General features: G+C 52.0%; 1 protein-coding gene across 1 annotated transcript in view; it reads left to right on the top strand.

Annotated features, from left to right (window-relative positions):
- Positions 1-3,113: 3,113 nt before the first annotated feature.
- LOC105079105 (cerebral cavernous malformations protein 2 homolog) overlaps positions 3,114-15,242 on the top strand; it is an 83,923-nt gene continuing 71,794 nt past the window's right edge. Inside the window, 2 exon segments of the mRNA XM_074355793.1 lie at positions 3,114-3,313; positions 8,320-8,464. The gene's annotated coding sequence lies outside the window, so the exon portion shown is untranslated.

The raw sequence follows: 15,242 nt of genomic DNA, 5'->3' as shown, positions 1-15,242 counted from the left end.
GGCCCTGGGTAGGCAGGGCGCCCTGCTGCGAATTGGAACTGCCTCTACCCACCCGCACCCCCCGCCGTGCTGCTCGCGGGAGCCTCAGGCCGAGGACACAAGGCTGTGTGCCCGCACACTGCGCGAGATCCCCATCTGGCGGCTGTCGCCATGGTGACCCAGGCCCAGGCCATCCTGCCCCTGGCAGGGTGAGGGGGCTCATCCCCGGGTAGGGGGTGCAGTGGGAGTTAGGGGGGAATCCGGCGCTGACGGGGGCGGGCAGGCTGAGGGGTGAGAGGCCGCTGGGAGTGGAAGTGACCCAGCTGGGGGGTGAGGTGGCCGTCCCCGGGGGAGGGGCGCGTAGAGTTGCGGGGACCCGCCTGAGGGGTAGGGGGTAATCCCGGGAGGAGGGGATCATCCCTGGATGGTGGAGGGACCTGGGCTGAAGCATGAGGGTTCAGCTTGGTTTGCAGGGATTGTGGCGTAGGAGTTGTAATGGGGCAGAGTGTGGGGGGGGTGGGGACCTCAGTGTGAGGAGAAGGAGCCCCGTCTCGGCGATCCGGTGAAGAATCATGTCTGGCCGAGGTGGTGTGCCCGGGGGCCGTGACGGGGGTGAGGGGGTTGTGTGGCGGCCAGCGGAGGACCTGGGAGTGCGGTGTGCGGCCTGGCCCGGGGCCTGTGTTGCTTGGGATTGTGGGCCGGGACCCTGTGGGTTGTCTGGGTGTGGGCATTGGGGTTGGGAGCCCAGCTGGCCCGTCCTGGGCCGCGGGTGGGCCAGCCCCACCACCCCTCGGCCCGGCCTGGCATGGCCGGGCTAGGCCCCGCTCGGCCCCGCTCGGCCCCGCTCGGCCCCGCTCGGCCCCGCTCGGCCCCGCTCGGCCCCACTCGCAGTGTCCCATAGTGCGTGAGCCCCGGCCCGGGCATCACTGCTACCGGCGGGAGGGGTAGGGGCGGGCCGTGGGGGAGGAAGGCCGCGCGGGCGGGAGGAGGGGGCGCGCGTGCGCGCGCGCGGACCCACAGCTGCGCAGACGCGTGAACCGCCCAGAGCCTGTCGGACGCCCGCCGAAGCCGGTTGCTCCTGGACCAGCTCCGTGAGGAGGAGCGCGGCCTGGGGTCCGGGCCGCCGCGAGCCGTCGCCTCCGCTGCCTTCGCCGAGCATGTAAGGGGGCGCTGGTGCGGGCGCGCAGGTCGGGGGGGGGGCCGGCGGGTGAGGCCTGGTCTGTACCCTTGGGGAGGCGCACACGGAGGGCTGCGGAGGTGAGGCCCGGGCCGCCGCCCTGGCTCGTGCTGCCCCACCCACCCCAACCCGCCACGTTAGCAGTTGCTGAACCCCGCGCCTTCGTCGCCGCTTCTCCGCCACGTTTGGGAAAGCGGGTGCCGCCCCGGGAGGTGGGAGGGCGCTGGACGGCCCCGGGGTACCTCCGACCGGGCCCTGGGTCATGGCCTGCCCCCGGCAGGCGGGCGCGGTTCGGTGCGTTCACGGGGCCGCCGCGGTGGGATGGGTGCTTCCCCGTGTGCGCCCCTGGGTTCGATCCTTATGCCCGCGCGGCCTGTGCTGGGGTGGCCCGTGCTTCCCTTGCGTTGGCGGGGTGCACGTCTCGCGGCCAGCCTGCCCCTGCGAGGCGGAGTGGTGCTGTCAGGGTGCGGGGGCGGCGGCAGCGACGGCAGCGGGGAGAGGGGTCTGCCCCTGGGAGCCTGTCGATTTGCTCCCATCTCGGCCGCGTCCTGTCCTGGGGGCGGCCTCTGCCGCCCGCCGTCCCCCGGCCACAGGTTTCAGGTCTGTCTGCTGCTGGGAGGCAGGCATGGTGCAGTCAGTGGGCCGGGGCGGTGACCGTGACAGCGTGGAACGGGATCAAATCCGCGCGCTCTCAAGGGGTCAGCCCCAATCCCACCATCGCCACTGCAAACCCCACTGGCCACTGCCTGCCCGCCTCCCAGGAGGAGGCGGACAGGGGGCAGTGCGGTCCATGAAGCTGGAGCAGAAGAGGCCTCCCCGAGGCCAGGCCGTGGGGGTGATGGGAGCAACTTGATTGTCTCTAGCCGGGCGGCCCCTAGCCCCCACCGCTGCCTCTGCCTGCTGTCCATCCCCAGAATCCCCTCGCAGTCCGGTGTGCAGAGGGCCTCCGCCTTTGGGGTCCGCTCCACCGTCCGGGCCATCAAACCACCCAAGGCCCACTGGTGAGCAGTGTGCAGCCCAGGACCACCCTGAGCTGCTGGCTCAGGTAAGGCCCTGGGTAGGCAGGGCGCCCTGCTGCGAATTGGAACTGCCTCTACCCACCCGCACCCCCCGCCGTGCTGCTCGCGGGAGCCTCAGGCCGAGGACACAAGGCTGTGTGCCCGCACACTGCGCGAGATCCCCATCTGGCGGCTGTCGCCATGGTGACCCAGGCCCAGGCCATCCTGCCCCTGGCAGGGTGAGGGGGCTCATCCCCGGGTAGGGGGTGCAGTGGGAGTTAGGGGGGAATCCGGCGCTGACGGGGGCGGGCAGGCTGAGGGGTGAGAGGCCGCTGGGAGTGGAAGTGACCCAGCTGGGGGGTGAGGTGGCCGTCCCCGGGGGAGGGGCGCGTAGAGTTGCGGGGACCCGCCTGAGGGGTAGGGGGTAATCCCGGGAGGAGGGGATCATCCCTGGATGGTGGAGGGACCTGGGCTGAAGCATGAGGGTTCAGCTTGGTTTGCAGGGATTGTGGCGTAGGAGTTGTAATGGGGCAGAGTGTGGGGGGGGTGGGGACCTCAGTGTGAGGAGAAGGAGCCCCGTCTCGGCGATCCGGTGAAGAATCATGTCTGGCCGAGGTGGTGTGCCCGGGGGCCGTGACGGGGGTGAGGGGGTTGTGTGGCGGCCAGCGGAGGACCTGGGAGTGCGGTGTGCGGCCTGGCCCGGGGCCTGTGTTGCTTGGGATTGTGGGCCGGGACCCTGTGGGTTGTCTGGGTGTGGGCATTGGGGTTGGGAGCCCAGCTGGCCCGTCCTGGGCCGCGGGTGGGCCAGCCCCACCACCCCTCGGCCCGGCCTGGCATGGCCGGGCTAGGCCCCGCTCGGCCCCGCTCGGCCCCGCTCGGCCCCACTCGCAGTGTCCCATAGTGCGTGAGCCCCGGCCCGGGCATCACTGCTACCGGCGGGAGGGGTAGGGGCGGGCCGTGGGGGAGGAAGGCCGCGCGGGCGGGAGGAGGGGGCGCGCGTGCGCGCGCGCGGACCCACAGCTGCGCAGACGCGTGAACCGCCCAGAGCCTGTCGGACGCCCGCCGAAGCCGGTTGCTCCTGGACCAGCTCCGTGAGGAGGAGCGCGGCCTGGGGTCCGGGCCGCCGCGAGCCGTCGCCTCCGCTGCCTTCGCCGAGCATGTAAGGGGGCGCTGGTGCGGGCGCGCAGGTCGGGGGGGGGGCCGGCGGGTGAGGCCTGGTCTGTACCCTTGGGGAGGCGCACACGGAGGGCTGCGGAGGTGAGGCCCGGGCCGCCGCCCTGGCTCGTGCTGCCCCACCCACCCCAACCCGCCACGTTAGCAGTTGCTGAACCCCGCGCCTTCGTCGCCGCTTCTCCGCCACGTTTGGGAAAGCGGGTGCCGCCCCGGGAGGTGGGAGGGCGCTGGACGGCCCCGGGGTACCTCCGACCGGGCCCTGGGTCATGGCCTGCCCCCGGCAGGCGGGCGCGGTTCGGTGCGTTCACGGGGCCGCCGCGGTGGGATGGGTGCTTCCCCGTGTGCGCCCCTGGGTTCGATCCTTATGCCCGCGCGGCCTGTGCTGGGGTGGCCCGTGCTTCCCTTGCGTTGGCGGGGTGCACGTCTCGCGGCCAGCCTGCCCCTGCGAGGCGGAGTGGTGCTGTCAGGGTGCGGGGGCGGCGGCAGCGACGGCAGCGGGGAGAGGGGTCTGCCCCTGGGAGCCTGTCGATTTGCTCCCATCTCGGCCGCGTCCTGTCCTGGGGGCGGCCTCTGCCGCCCGCCGTCCCCCGGCCACAGGTTTCAGGTCTGTCTGCTGCTGGGAGGCAGGCATGGTGCAGTCAGTGGGCCGGGGCGGTGACCGTGACAGCGTGGAACGGGATCAAATCCGCGCGCTCTCAAGGGGTCAGCCCCAATCCCACCATCGCCACTGCAAACCCCACTGGCCACTGCCTGCCCGCCTCCCAGGAGGAGGCGGACAGGGGGCAGTGCGGTCCATGAAGCTGGAGCAGAAGAGGCCTCCCCGAGGCCAGGCCGTGGGGGTGATGGGAGCAACTTGATTGTCTCTAGCCGGGCGGCCCCTAGCCCCCACCGCTGCCTCTGCCTGCTGTCCATCCCCAGAATCCCCTCGCAGTCCGGTGTGCAGAGGGCCTCCGCCTTTGGGGTCCGCTCCACCGTCCGGGCCATCAAACCACCCAAGGCCCACTGGTGAGCAGTGTGCAGCCCAGGACCACCCTGAGCTGCTGGCTCAGGTAAGGCCCTGGGTAGGCAGGGCGCCCTGCTGCGAATTGGAACTGCCTCTACCCACCCGCACCCCCCGCCGTGCTGCTCGCGGGAGCCTCAGGCCGAGGACACAAGGCTGTGTGCCCGCACACTGCGCGAGATCCCCATCTGGCGGCTGTCGCCATGGTGACCCAGGCCCAGGCCATCCTGCCCCTGGCAGGGTGAGGGGGCTCATCCCCGGGTAGGGGGTGCAGTGGGAGTTAGGGGGGAATCCGGCGCTGACGGGGGCGGGCAGGCTGAGGGGTGAGAGGCCGCTGGGAGTGGAAGTGACCCAGCTGGGGGGTGAGGTGGCCGTCCCCGGGGGAGGGGCGCGTAGAGTTGCGGGGACCCGCCTGAGGGGTAGGGGGTAATCCCGGGAGGAGGGGATCATCCCTGGATGGTGGAGGGACCTGGGCTGAAGCATGAGGGTTCAGCTTGGTTTGCAGGGATTGTGGCGTAGGAGTTGTAATGGGGCAGAGTGTGGGGGGGGTGGGGACCTCAGTGTGAGGAGAAGGAGCCCCGTCTCGGCGATCCGGTGAAGAATCATGTCTGGCCGAGGTGGTGTGCCCGGGGGCCGTGACGGGGGTGAGGGGGTTGTGTGGCGGCCAGCGGAGGACCTGGGAGTGCGGTGTGCGGCCTGGCCCGGGGCCTGTGTTGCTTGGGATTGTGGGCCGGGACCCTGTGGGTTGTCTGGGTGTGGGCATTGGGGTTGGGAGCCCAGCTGGCCCGTCCTGGGCCGCGGGTGGGCCAGCCCCACCACCCCTCGGCCCGGCCTGGCATGGCCGGGCTAGGCCCCGCTCGGCCCCGCTCTCATTGTCCTATAGTGCGTGAGCCCCGTCCCGTGCATAAGTGCTTCTTGCGTTAAGGGTATTTGCGCCCATGCTTAGGCCCTCGCGCCGTACGTGTGTGCTCTTGGTAGTTGTGGAAGCTGATCGTAGTCGTGTACTGCTCTACTTGCTCCCTTAGAATGAACGTGGCCTGTGTTGTGTGCCACTGAGTGATTTTGCCTCTGCTGCTTTCCCCTTGCATGTAATGTGCGCCCATGTGTGCGATTTGGTCGTGTAACCGTCGTGTGAATCCTATTCTTCGCCATTGTGGAGGCTCACACGTTTTTGTGCGTGTATGAGGCCCTGTCCTCTGTGCCCATTAGTTCCCTGATGTTTGTGCGAGCCGATGCCTTGTTTCGTGTTCCCCCCCCTCCCCGCTATTTAGTATTCCCTGCGCCTCGCGTCTGCGCTGCCATTTGTATTCGTGTTTGGGAAACCAGGGCTCCCCCAAGAGGTGGGAGGACGCTGAATGTCCTTGTACACTTCCCACAGTCCCTGAAGTCGTGGCCTGCTCCTGTGAGCGTGTGCGATGTGTTCGCGGTGTCGTGTCGTGGCGGGCTGCCCCGTGCAACCCCTGGATTTGTGTATTCCCCCGCCGCTTGGTTGGCCTTCCCCATGTTCGCGTGGTGCACGTCTCCCTTTCTGCCTTCTCCTGTGAGGCGGACGCAGTGCTACTAGGGTGCGTCGATGGCGGCATTATCGGCGCCAGCGTGGAGAAGGTAGTGCTCCTGGGATAGTGTGATTTGGTCCCATCTCCTCCACTCCCTGTCCGGGGGCGGGCTTTGCTGCCCCACGTTCGCAGACGAAGTTTACAGGTCAGTCTGCTTCTGGGAGGCGTTCTTGGTGCGTTATTGTGTGTAGGGTGGGCGACGGCAGCGACAGCGTGTAATGGAAGCAAATCCTCGCGCTTGCACGTCAGCCCCAATTCCACCGAGCCCCCCCCACCATAGCAGGGCGCCCGCCTTCCAGTAGCAGGCTGACTTATAACCGGAGTGTCGCTTACCTGGGGCAGCAGAGGTGGAGGCCCGTACAGGCCGCGGGGAAGTTTGTAGCAAGTCTGCAAGCTTCGCATAGGCAGAACCCTAATCCTCCGCTGCCACTGCTGCCTCTGACCCCACCGCTCCCACTTCCCGTGAGCAGGCTGACCTAGGGACGTTCCTGGGGCATCAGAGGCCGTCAGGCCATGCCGTCGGGGAGATGGGGGCAAATCAACCAGTTCGCCAGGGGCAGTGCTCCTCTCCCCGCCACTGCCCCAGGTTCGCAAGGCACTTTGTTTCCAGGTCACGGGGCTGCTGGTAGGCAGGCCCGTTGTGGTCAGGGGGCAGCGTTGGGGGGGTGCTGCCTTCCCCAGCATGTGAACTTGCTTCCATCTCCCCTGGGGCCTATCCTGGGGCGGCCTGTGCTGTCCCAGGTTCGCAGGACGCAGGTTTCTGGTCTTTCTACTCCTGGGAGGCGTGCGGGTTGTGATGAAGGGGGGGCGAGGTGCGGGGGCCAACCTGACCGCTACCAGCTGACTCTCTCACCAGCCTCCATTAAGCAAACGGGTAAATGAGTGTCCCGTCATGGCGGGGGCGCGTTGTGCAGCAAAGGCTGTCTGCAAGCCAGGTGTGGGAGAGACGGGAGCCTGGGGCAAATCCTCTGGCTCCTCCAAGGCAGCCCCCCATCCCCCTGCCATTAGCTCTGTATTCTTGCTTGATTTAAAAATTTTGTCAATCTGGTGTATGTGTAATGATACGGTATTTCATTATGTCGGTATTTCATTATGTTTTAAATTAACATATCCTTAATTACTAATAGGATGGGTAGCCTTGTTATATTTATTGGCCATTTAAATTTCCTTACTGTGATGTGCTTGTTCAAGTCCTCTGCCCATTTTCTGGTGGAATGTCTTGTCCTCATTGATCTGTAGGAGTTCTTTAGGTGCCTGTATGTTAAATGTTTTTGTCAGTGATACCTGTTACAGATACCTTCTCTGTGGCTTTTTTTCTATGGTTCTTTTTAATAAAAGCCTTTTTCTTCTCAAGTAATAATTTTTTTGTTTCCATATCAAAGGAGAAACCCTCCTACATTGTTATCTAGAACTTTTATCTTTAAATCTTAGATCCATCGGAAAGCAGTTTTTGTATATAGTTTGAGGTGGAGGTCCATTTAATTTTTAAAAATATGGATAACTGGTTCTCCCAGCAGCATTTGTTTTGAAAGGTTGCGTTTCCCTGTTGCTCAGCAGTGCTACCTTCTAAGTGTCAAGGGTCTAAATGTTTGGTCTGTTTTTCTGGGCCCTCTTGTTTGACCTTCATTTCTACATCAGTACCACACTATCTTAAATATTGTTGCTTTAGAATAAGTCTTTGTGAATGTTGCAGGTGGACTGCATGCTATGGCTTTAACTGTTGATGGAAAAGTATTTTCTTGGGGTGAAGGTGATGATGGCAAACTTGGACCCTTCATAAAAATATAAGAATATTTTCTTCATTATGTGCTAATAAGTAACTTACTGATAATAAGAATCAAAGCCTTTTTTGAAAGTTATTTTGTGGAAAATTGAATAGAAGTTACTTGTGAAAATGGAACTGGAAAATATATCAAAAAAACTCCATGAATGTGATTTGGCCTCACATGTTCTGTTTTAAGGTTTGATCAACTAATCTATAGCTGTTGTTTTGACTAAATGTGGATCCATGTAGATGTCCGTTTTTTGTTTTTTTCCAAAAGGCTGAATTGATTATAGGGAATATTACTTGATTTTGCTCTAGGAACTGTGACAAGCCTCGGTTGATAGAGGCCTTGAAAACCAAGAGAATCTGGGATATTGCCTGCGGGAGCTTGCACAGCGCAGCCCTGATGTCCAGTGGCGAACTGTACACCGGGGGCCTTGGAGAGTACGGCCGCTTGGGACATGGGGATAATAGAACACAGCTGAAGCCCAAAATGGTGATTATACACATTTCTGTTTGCAGCAAGCTTCCCATCTGATTTCCAAAGGAGAGAAGCTCCGAGTCTCAGACTGGTCATGACCTGTGCAGTATTGGCTCTCAGTCTGTGGCAAAAAATTCCCTTGCTGTCTCAGTGCCTGTGCTTGACTCTGTTTTTGTTTGTAATTGATTAGGTGAAAGTCCTTGGTCACAGAGTGATCCAGGTGGCATGTGGAAGCACAGATGCCCAGACCCTGGCTCTGACCGATGAAGGCAAGTCCTGTCCTGACCCCACTTTGCTGGGGGGTTGGGGGCCCCATCATGAGACACGGGCCTAAGGTATGTATTTTTAAACCTAGGTTTGGTATTTTCCTGGGGTGACGGTGACTCTGGCAAATTGGGCCGGGGAGGCAGTGAAGGCTGTAGCATCTCCTAGAACATTGAGAGGCTGAACGGGCAGGGGGTATGTCAGATTGAGCCTGGAGCGCAGTTCTACCTGGCCCTCACCAAGTTGGGAGTGGTGTGGACGTGGTACGTAAAATGCCTGTCTCCTGCCGGCATGTCTGTGTGGGGGCCTCCAGGTAGGGGGAACCTTCATGTTCTTACCCATCTAGGCATTTCTGTCCTATTATTTATGTTGAGTTGGGATTTGTGGCAATGTTATCAGAAAAAATTTCCCATTATAACTGGGTCATTTATGAAGAACCCTGGAGAACTGTAGCTTGTCTTTCTTGTTTAGGTGAGGTGTGTGTAAAGTGTTTCTCCCTTAGTTGCCATGCAAGAAACCTAGTGGTCAAATGGGTGGGAAACAGATTTCTGATTGATCTCTAGAAGAGTTCAGGTGTATTTCGAGTGAAGGGTTATTTTATTAAATCAGAAAGGAGTGGACTTTCCAGCTGACCACGGACAGTGTAATGGCCTTATCTTGAGTGTCGTGAACCAGAAGCAGGTTGAGAAAAAGAATTAGAGCAGAGAGGTGTTTTAAGAGCCGTTTGAGGCTGGACATCATGTTTTCTGTTTATTTGAAACCTGCATCAGGATCTTCATTATTGTAAAACAGGCATTCAGGATCTTGCTAGCAGAATTAATGAACTAATTTCAATGAATGGTATCCTATTTTGTACCATGATTTCAAAGACCTTGGGTATTGTGTGTGACGTCAGTGAGCTGCTCCAGCGGCTCCAGCAGTGAGTGTCTTCTGGTGGGCCATCGCCAGACCGCAGCCATCTATTAAAATCTGTTAACCTCCTTGAGGGGGAAGAGGGATTACTTCAGGCTGGGCCATGGCTCTGACATGCACGTGAGGAAGGCGCAGGTGGTGGAAGGGCTGAGTCGAAAGAAGCTCATTCACGTGGCTGTCAGGGCCCTGCACTGCCTGGTGGTCAGTGATGCAGGTAAGTGAGGTCATGACAAATCTTTGTTGTTTCAAAAGTGCAGCTTGTGAGGAAAGAGGGTGAGTCCTGGTCCTTGAAGAACCAGGATGGCGGGCTTGGTCCACTGTGTTCCTGTGTATACCTGCCCAGGAGCCAGTGTGAGTAGAGGCATCTGGGAAAGAGGTGCTGACTGACACAGGTCCCACTCAAATGTCTGATGGGGAGATACTTCATGTTAGAAGTAAAGTTATCCTTGACAGGTGTTACTCATTATTCTGCCATGAGAGGCCATGGGCTGACAGGCTTACAGGTGATAAACTCTTAAAATAATTCATTTCTGACAAAAAATCAGCCCACTGTGCTTCAATCAAAATGAATTAAAAATGAATTATACTTTCTAATTCTGTAAAGCCAAGAAGTACATACTTGAAAAGTGAGCATATTATTTTTGATCATTTTTCTTTGCAAAATAAAGGAAAAAATAAGTTACTGCATTTAGTTGAAGAGGAAAACCTCTGCTTCCTGTAGCAGAACGAAATAGATGAATGAGTTCAGTGGGTTGATATTAAGTAAATACTCATCTGTAGTCATTGGCAAGAATTTTGAAATAAATTTAAAGAAAATCTTCTGAAATGTTGAAAAATTTTGTCCCCCCAACCTTTAACAGGTATATGCTTGGTGTGACAGTGACCATGGCCAACAGGGCAGTGGTACGACCACAGTTACTAGAAAGCCCACACTCAAGTCTTAGAAGGCCAGATCACACGAGTGGCTTGTGGGTCTTCGCATAGTGTGGCGTGGATGATGGTAGATGTGGCAACACCCTCTGTCCACGATCCCATCCTCTTCCAGACTGCAAGGGACCCCTTAGGTGCTTCCTTTTTAGGTAACACAGACCTGTGTTTTATATGAGACCCTCCCGTACACTGCACCGGTGTCACAGATAGAACATTTAACAGCACTTCCAAGTTAGAGGCTTTAGTGCTGTGTGAGCTGCAGGGTGAACCAAAGCCACAGACTCATCATGGTGCACTGTACTGGGATTCCTGCTGGGGTGAAAACTCGAGAAGGAGCTAGAATGTGGGTTCTTGTGTTATGATCAGGCCGGCTCTGGCCATACTGTGCACCTTTGCCAACTGCTTAGTGTAGGCACCGTGCTGGGCTGCTTCGTGTTTTCAGCAGGTCTATTCAGGTATAATCAACACACAATGAGCTGCACATATTGAAAGTGTCATTGCCATCAGTTGTGACACGTGTGCACCTGTGAGAACAACACCATGGTCAGGATAATGAACAAACGTACAGACCACGTTGAGCTTCCTTGTGCGGCTTCACGGCCCATCCCTGCCTCCCACAACCACTGACTTGCAGTCACTATAGATCAACTGGCCTTTTTAGAGTTTTACATAAATGGAATTATACAGTGTGTACTTTTTTCTGAATCTCACTTTTTTCACTCACCGTAATTATTTTGAGATTCATTCACATTGCATCAAAATTTCTTTCTTTTCAATTGTTGAATATTTTATTTATGGGTGTGCTGCAATCTGTTCCTTCATTTGCCAGTTGATGGACTCTTGGGTTGTTTCCAATTTGGGGCTGTACAAACAAAATTGCTGGGAACGTTTGTGCACAGGTCTTAACGTGGACATGCACTTGCACTCCTCTAGGGTAAGGGCCTGGAGAGGAATGACTGGATCACATGGTAGGTGCGTGTTTATCTTCTTAAGAGACCTACAAACTGCTTTGCAAAGGGCTTGTTCCAAAGCTTCTCCATATTTCTGTCTGTACGTGGTATGGCCAGTCTTTAACTTTAGCCTTTCTTACAGCTGTGTAGCGTATCTCATTGTGGTTTTACTTTGCATTTCCCTAAAGGCTAATGAAGTTGAGCGTCTTGCTTATTTACCATCCAGATAAGTAACGTTTTTTGTTGAAGTGTCTGTTCATATCTTTTGCTTGTATTTAAACCTAGGTTGTGTGTTTTATTACTGAGTTTTGAACATTCTTCATGTATTCTGGGTACAAGTCTTTGATCAGATACATGGTTTGCACGTATTTTCTCCCAGTGTGGCTTGTCTTTTCATTCTCTGAGGTGAATTTTAAAGAGCAGAAAATTTTAATTTTGATAAAAGTCCAGTTGATCCATTTTTATCTTTTATGGATCATACTTTGGGTGTTGCGTCTAAACAACCTTTGCCTAACTCAAGATCATAAAGATTCTTTTCCTGTGCTTTCCTGTGAAATTTCTAGTTTTTGACATTTAGGCATATGCTTGAACTTGAGTTACATTTCATTCATGGTGTGAAGTATGGGTTGAATTTTATTTATTTTTGGTGTAGGGATACTCGGTGGTTTCAGTTGCATTTGTTGACCAAAACTGTTGCTTCTCTATTGAAATAATGTGCACTTTTGTCAAAAATCAGTTTTCGTGTATGTGTGGATCTGTTTCATGGATTTATATTGTGTTTTGTTGCCAATACCACAGGGTCTTGATTACTGCAGCTTTATAAAAGGCTGAATTCAGGCGTTGCTGATTCTTTAGCTTTGTTCTTTTTAAAATATGTTTTGGGTATTCTAGGCCCTTAGTATTTTCCATGTAACTTTTAGAATCAGCTTGTCAATTTTTATAAAGTAGCCTACTTGGGATTTTGATTGCATTGACTATAGATCAGTTTGGGACAGCTTCACAGTAATGAATCTTGCAACCCATGAATGTAGTACTTCTTCCCGTTTGTCAAAACCTTTACTATTTCTCAGCAGTGATTTGCGGTGTCAGTGTACAGGTCTTGCATATCTTTTGTTATATTTATTTCTAAGTATTTCATATTGTTTATCCTGTTATAAATGATATTTTAAAAATTAGTTTTATTCTTTGCTATTATCTAGAAATACTCAAGTTGCTCCTTGCTAGTGTGTAGAAATAGAATTGCTATTTTTAAGGACAGTTAGATTATTTCTAGTTTTTGGCTATTACAGATAAAACCTGCTACGGATATTCATGTGCAGCATTTTGAGTCAGTCTTCCATATGTTGAATAAACTCCACTTTGTTTTGGTGCTTTTTGTTTTTGTCTATTGTTTATCTGTTTTCAGTTTATTGGTTTATATTCTCATCTTTATCCTTGCTTTATGTTTATTTTGTATTTTTCTAGTTTTTTGAGGCGAGAGTTTAGATTATTGATTTGAGACCTTTTTTCTAATGGAAACTTTCAGTACCATGAATTTCCTTCTCACTACTGCTTTAGCTACATGTCTCCAATTTTGGTATGTTGTATTTTTTCATTCAGTTTTATGTATTTTTAAAATTTCTTTTCAGACTTGAATTTTGACCTATGAGTTACTGTCTTGTACCTTATATTCAGTTTGCTAAAAAAAAAAGTAGTTTAAGAACTCTTACCTCTCTGTTCATGATAGATATTAGTTTCTAATTTTCTATTAATATACTCTGACTGGCTGGATAAAGTGATAAATGTTCCCTTTTAAGTTTTCCTTTTTAATTTGTGTAGAATTGGTGTTATTTCTGTGGAATTCACCAGTGAAGCCATCTGGGCCTAGAGTTTTCTTTGTGTGGTTTTTTTTTTTTAACCACAAATTTAATTCCTTTAAATAGCTTCAGAGTTGTTTGTTTCTTTTCTAGTTAGGTTTATCTCTTTGATGGAAGTTGAAGTTACTGACATCAGGTTGGCCTCAACATTTGCTTGGTTTTCTTTTAACATTTGTTGACTGCAGTGATGTCAGTGCTTATTCCATGTGTTGCTAATTGTGTCTTCTCTTTCCAGTTAGTCCAGAGGTTGATCAATTTTATTAAGTTTTTTCAAAGAGCAAGCTTATGGTTTCCTTGATTTTCTCCATTGTGTTTCTGTTTTATATTTCACTGATCTTTGCTCTAATCTTTGCTAATTGTTTTTTTCTAAGAAGGTTAGGTCATTGGCTTAAGATCTTCCTACTTTCCTGAGTAGACATTTACTTTTCTTGATTAATTGACTGCTGTCATTATGGCAGATTATCCTCTTTATCCCTTTGCTTTTGAAATGTTTTGCTTTAAACTCAGATTTGTCTGATATTAATATAGATAATATGATACGTTTCTTTTGATCAATGCCATATAGTATTTAAACCACGGTATTCCATATACCATGATGAGCTATGGTACATCTTTTCCATTCTTTTATTTTTAGCCTCTTTGTCTCTTTACAGTAAAAGAAGCTTCCTTGTAGGCAACATATAGGTGGATTTTGCTTTTTAATTTTTTTCTCGGATAGTCTCTAATTGGGGTATTTATTCCACTTACATTTAATATGATTGTTGATGTATTTGTTTTCTCAGTATCCTACTATTTGTTTTTTATTAGTTTTAGGTGTTCATTGTGCTCTTCTTTCTCTTTTTCTGCCTTTCTTTGAATTAATTGTTCTTTATAATTTCATTTTTCTTTGTTTTCTTTGATCTCTACCTTAGTATATTATTTTAGTGATTGTTTTAGGATGTATATTATGCACATTTCATTTATCATAGTCTACCTGCAGGTGATACTATGCGATTTCGTGTATAGTAAATGAATCATACACTAGTGTATTTCTATTTTTTCCCACCCCCTTTCTGCTGTTGTTGTTACACATTTGTATGTATGTTGCAAGGTTGATCTTATTTTTTATTAAATTTTTACACATTAGATTTTCTCTTTAAATAAAGTAAATAACAAGAAAAGAATGTCTCTGTATTTGCTCATGTAGTTAACCTTTTCCAGTGCTCTTCATTCCTCTGTGGAGACCCTGCTTCCGTCTGGCATCATTTTCCTTCTCATTGAAGGACTTCCCTTGTTATATCTTGTAGTTCAGATCTGGGGTTTATTCTTTCAGCTTTTTATGTCTGAACTAATCATTATTTTGATCTATGTTCACAGTATATTTTAGCTGAGTATAAAATTTGGGGTTGACATTGTTTTCATTGAGAATCCTTTGCTCTTCTGTACCTAACACATCTTTTATCTCAGACTACTTTTAGGATTTTCCTTTGATTTTCCTGGTTTTTGTCTTCATCGTTTGTGTGCTTGTATATAGTTCATTATACTTCTTGGATCTCTGGGTTTCTAATTTTCATCAAATTTGAAAATTTTTCGGTCATTGTTTCTTCAAAATTTTTTTTCTGTACCTTTCTCTTTCCTGTCTTTTGGGAGGTCTAGTTTCGTGTATGTTAGGTCTCTTGAAGTTATCCCACAGATAACTGACGCTTTGTTCATTTTTTAACGTTTTTTTCTATATTTCATTTTGGATAGTTTCTATTGCCATGTCTTCAAATAAACTAGTCTTCATTTTCTAATATGCTGTTAATGTTACCAAACTATTTTGGTCTCAAAGGTTGTAGCTTCCTCTCTAGAATTTTTTTTAAAGAGGTAAAACTTGCTCACTTATTAGCTGTTTGTTTTTTATTGAAGTATAGTCAAAAATTATTGTTTTTAAAATACGTTGTATTTTTTTATTTTAACTTTTTTCCACAGAGGTACTGGAAATTGAACCCGGGGCCTTGTGAATGCTAAGCTTGTACTCTCCCACTAAGTTATACCCATCCCCCCATCCTTCACTAGCAGTTTGTTTTGGGTGTTGTTCTTCCATGTCTCTGGTTCTCTTCTTGAACATATGTAATACAGATATAATAGGTGTCTTAATTTGTCTGCTGTGTGTAACTTCTGTGTCAGTTCTGCATTGTTCAGATCTATTGATTTTCCTTATTTCTGAATCACAGATATTT

Source organism: Camelus bactrianus, chromosome 31 (assembly GCF_048773025.1).
Source record: "Camelus bactrianus isolate YW-2024 breed Bactrian camel chromosome 31, ASM4877302v1, whole genome shotgun sequence".
Lineage (NCBI taxonomy): Eukaryota > Metazoa > Chordata > Mammalia > Artiodactyla > Camelidae > Camelus > Camelus bactrianus.
This window is presented reverse-complemented; position numbering and strand designations above follow the sequence as displayed.